Here is a 4830-nt window from a genome sequence, read left to right as displayed (position 1 = left end):
GGGTCGCCTTGGGAGCTGAGAGTCTTAGCCACTGGACCACCAGGGTGGTCCCTCCACTTCTCTCTTATAAGGTCACTTGTCATTGGATCTTAAGACCCACCTGGAAAATCCAGGAAATCTCATCTCAAGATCTTTAACCTGATTCCATCTGCTAAGACCCCTGTATTTTTTTCCCAAATAAGTCCTTCTTCATAGTTTCCTGGGGTTAGGACGTGGACATATCTTTGTGGGGTCCCCTATTCAACCCGCTCTTCCTTTCCAGATCATCTGGAACGTCCCCTCAGTCCCTTAACCACAGTTTGCACTTGTGTGTTTATTTGCGGAATCATTTGGCTGTGCCAATGAGGAAGCTGCAGGCGACAAGAGAGCAGGTCTCCCAATCTGTGCTGCTCACCCCCAGCACCTGCCTGCCAGGGGGTGGCTGAACCCACGGGATGCTGAGCCCCCCAGCTCCTGGCAGATGCCTTTATCAAGGACCCAGGCCAGAAGCCATCAGCAAGGCCTCCAGCCTGCACCAGGCTTAAAACTTTACAGCCTCATAAATCCCATGGCTGGTGGCATGATTAGGATTGAGTCAAAAATGCAAGAAATTTAATTTCCCGATGCTCAGCCTACAGTGCCTTGTAAACGCACCCCCCAAACCAATAGCCATAAATGTTTGATAAAACACCGTCTGAGTTCCCATTTCCCAGAAATGGTTCCTGGGCCCAGGGAAATAGCCACGCTCAGCCCCAGCTCAATGGTACTTGGGCACTGTGATTCGTGTTTGGTAGAGTGCTTCTTAATGGCCTGGGCTCTTTGTGGCCGTATCAATACCGAAGACGTTCACCCAGCTGGTGCAGCCAGCAGCAGCGGGTTCAAACAACACGAGGTGAAGGAAGGTGATGGTGAGTTTTGTGGCACTTCAGGCTCTCCTCCGACACCCGTGTCCTGGATCCCACTTGACCATGGCGCTGGGTCAGTGAGAAGAACGAAGCAAGAGCTGCTAGCTCCGTCTAACGGAAAGTGAAGCCGGAAGGGGAACCTTGCCAACTCGGGGAGCTCATCAAAGCCCTAGGACCCCACCCCACAGAGCACATCTGAGGAGCAGAAGCAGCATTCCCCAAGCACACGCCAGATCAGAATGGCCTCCCACTTCCCGTCACGCTGCCTGAAATGCCAGCAGAGAGAGACCCATTGCTCTCTGTCTCTCTGTCTCCAAGATGCATCTCTGACAAACACATAAAGCCGGGGAGGAATTACAGCTGGGCTTGTTTGTAGAGGGGCACAGCTAGAGAGGTGGTGAACTATCACTGAGTAGCTGTACAGATAGGGAAACTGAGTCCAGGAATGGAACCGTGACCGACTTTTCTACTTTTACAGGGGGATTTGCCACTCGCAGCCTGATCACACAGATGACTTGTTTTGGGAATGACATCCAAAGGGAAACAGGAGCCCGGGGTCAGAGGGTGCCAACTTCCCCAGTTTGCCTGAACTCGGATAAGCCAGCAGGAACCATGAGGACCACAATGTGACCCATACTCTAGACCAGACCCCACTTCCAGTAAGCATCTAAAGGTTTCAGCAGGCCTTAGTCACTCACTGGTAAGAAGGGAAGAGAACCTCGTATTTCGCCCTTAAGAAATGGGTGCTGACATCTCTTTACGTTATTAGAAAAAAATGCCCAGCCAAAAAATAAACCACCACTTTTATTTACAGTGTATTTCCCAGAACTCAGAGAAACACCATGCTTTTCTGCATAGACCTCAGACCAAAGCATCATTTATCACAATACATCATACTTTATAGTGCATAAAACTCTCCCTACCTTATAAAAAAAAAACATACAAGGAATTGCTCACTCTTTACATAAATTACTTAAGAGCACTCTGGTTGAACACATCATTTTGAAAGGATTTCCATTACTGGGAAGAGCTGTGTCTACCAGTGGTGGTCTTTGCAGAGGCTTGGGGACCAATTAAAATGGGTACAAGAGAAGGAACAAACCACGCTGTGAGAAACAACTCATCCCAGATCAGCCCAGAACAGAATGTGTTGTTCTAAGTACAAAATAAGTCACCTTCTTAGTGAATTCAGTCTTTCAAGGTGAGTGACAAATAGGAGCAGTGTTGTCAACTACCTAAGGGCAAGGACTGTATCTAGTTTCGTTCATCACTGTATTCCTGCCACTTTACAGATGCTCAATAAATATGAGCTGAAGAAGGAGGGAGGGAGTCTGCACAGAGTGCAAATATAGCTGTTATCTGCTGCTGTAGTAATGCTGTGTAACAAACATCCCCAAACCCCAGTGATGATTGAAAACAACTACACTTCCTGTTACTGCTCACAAGTCTGCAGGTTGGCTAGCAGGTTTGACCTCAGCCGACCTCACCCATATGTCTGGTGGTCAACTGGTTGTTGGCCTCAGTTGGTACAACCTGGCTCTCTCCCACGTGCCTCTCACATGCACGTCCCTTTCACATTCTGGCCTGGGCACATTTTCCAGCTAGCCCAGACATGTTCTCATGGTGACTACAGGAGCCCCTCAGAGCCATGGAGATAGGCAAGCACTTTTTCCAGTCTGTTTTTGCATTCTGCTTGCTAAGATGCCTGCCAGTACAGGAGACACAGATTCGATCCCTGGGTAGGGAAGATTCCTCTGGAGAAAGAAATGGCAACCCGCTCCAGTATCCTTGCCTGGAAAATCCCATGGACAAAGGAACCTGGTGGGCTACAGGCCACGCGGGGTCGCAAAGTGGGGGACACAACTTAGCAACTACACAGCAACAAATGCTAGCACGCTGCTGGCCAAAGAAAGTCATACGGTCCAGATCCAGAGCGGGAGGGGACCGAGCTTCATAAACGAACCTCATAAACACAGGGAGAACGTTAACTGGGACCATCCGTGCAACCAGCCTACCGCAGTAACGCTGCCTGATCCCCACAGCCCCCACCTCACCCACAGGCAGTGATCTGACGCTCATTAAGAAAGAGAAAAAAAGAAAAGACTGTACTGATCCTAAGCCCCGCATCCTGCCTCGCGTGCACAGAGGAAGGGAGAACAGAACTAGAGGACACCGTCCACAAACCCAGGAGAGGGCCGCCACCAGAAGCCAGCCCCGTCAGCACCCGGAGCTAGGATTTCCAGCCTCCAGAACCGTGAGTAAGACGCGATTCTGTTGTTTAAGCTCCCCTCCCCTCCCCCACCCCCACCAGTCTCTGTCTTTTGTCATGGCAGCCCTGGCAAACTAACATAATACACAGTTCCATTGGATTTAAAATACCGAACAGAGGCATGAAACAGAAATCCTTAACCCAGAGAAAGGCACGCAACCTGCATGCGTGTCGTATTTTACAATTGGCCAAGCCCTGGGCAGCTGGGGAGAGGGACAGATGATGGCTCCGTTTCTCAGATGAGAAGATTGGGGCTGAGAGAGGCTCAGAGACTTGCCCAAGGTCACACAGTGACGAGAGAACACCAGGTCAGTCTGGGATTTTGAGAGCAGCCTTTCCAGTATGTCCCAGCATCTCCCACCTTCAGCCGGGTCTGTACCAGAGGAGGTGGGGCCCTGCTTCCATCCAGTGAGATCCACCAGCCAGCCCAGGCCTCTTCTTTGCAGCCCCATCCTCGGCTGCCGGAGGCTGTCCCCTGGTGCTTGCAGGGGCCAGCACTGCCTGAGCACTTCTCCCCGGAAACCCTTAGCTGATGACTGTCAGGGCCGTTGTATGGAAGCCCAGCTCTCTTCCTGGGATGTCACTCACCCGCCCGGGCTCCCCCACAGATCGGGCTGAGGATTCCCTCCCTGAGGCTTTGCTGAGGTTGTACCTTGTCTGGCATCCTTCCTGTCCCCGCCCTGCCTCGCTCACTCCCCTGGGACACACAGATCCTTGTCTCTGGGCCTTCTGGAAAGCCCAGCCCAAGACCAAGTCCCCTTGGCTTGATTGCCACTTGGGTGAAAGAGCTGGACTTGGGCCCCAGTCATTGTTTTATATATAGATTCATGTGTATTATTTTTTTTAGACTCCACACATAGGTGATATCACAGAGTATCTGTCTCTGTCTGACTTGTTTCACTCAGCCTATAATAACCTTTAGGGCCATCCACGTTGCTGCAAATGGCAACATTCCATTCTTTTCTGTGGCTGAGTAATATTCCATTGAATATACACGCATCACATCTTCTTAAGCCAGTCGTCTGCTGATGAGCACTTGGGTTGCTTTCCCGTATCTTTTCAAATTCGTTTTCATTTTTTTCCTGGATGCATATCCGGGAGTGGAATTGCTGCTTCATATTGGTAATTCTGCTTTTAGTTTTTTTTTAAGGAAGCTCCACACTGTTTTCCATGGTGGCTCCTCCAGTTTACATTCCCAAAAACAGTGTACAAGGGTTCCCTTTCCTCCACATCCTCTCTCTCCAACACATATTATTTCCTTGAAAGAAATATCTGTATAGGTCTTTTGCTCATTTCTTGATTGAGTTGTTTGGGATTTTTGATACTGAACTGTTTGTATTAGTGTATTTTGGAAATTAATACCCTCTTAGTTGCGTTGTTTGTAAATATTTTCTCCCATTCTGGAGGTTTTTTTTTTCATTTTGTTGATTGTTTCTTCTTTAATTTTTATTTGGCTGTGCCAGGTCTTAGTTGTGGCATGCAGGATCTGGTTCCCTGACCAGTCCGACTAGATTGCATCTGTTCATTTTTGTTTTTATTTCTTTTGTCTTGGGAGACTGATCTGAGGAAATATTGCTACGATTTACGTCAAAAGAATGTCTTGCCTCTGTTCTCTCCTAGTTTTGTGGTGTCGTCTAACATTAAGGTCTTTAAACCAGTCTGAGTTTGCTTTCGTGT

This window comes from Oryx dammah, unplaced genomic scaffold, assembly GCF_014754425.2.
Source record: "Oryx dammah isolate SB20612 unplaced genomic scaffold, SCBI_Odam_1.1 HiC_scaffold_12, whole genome shotgun sequence".
NCBI lineage: Eukaryota > Metazoa > Chordata > Mammalia > Artiodactyla > Bovidae > Oryx > Oryx dammah.
This window is presented reverse-complemented; position numbering follows the sequence as displayed.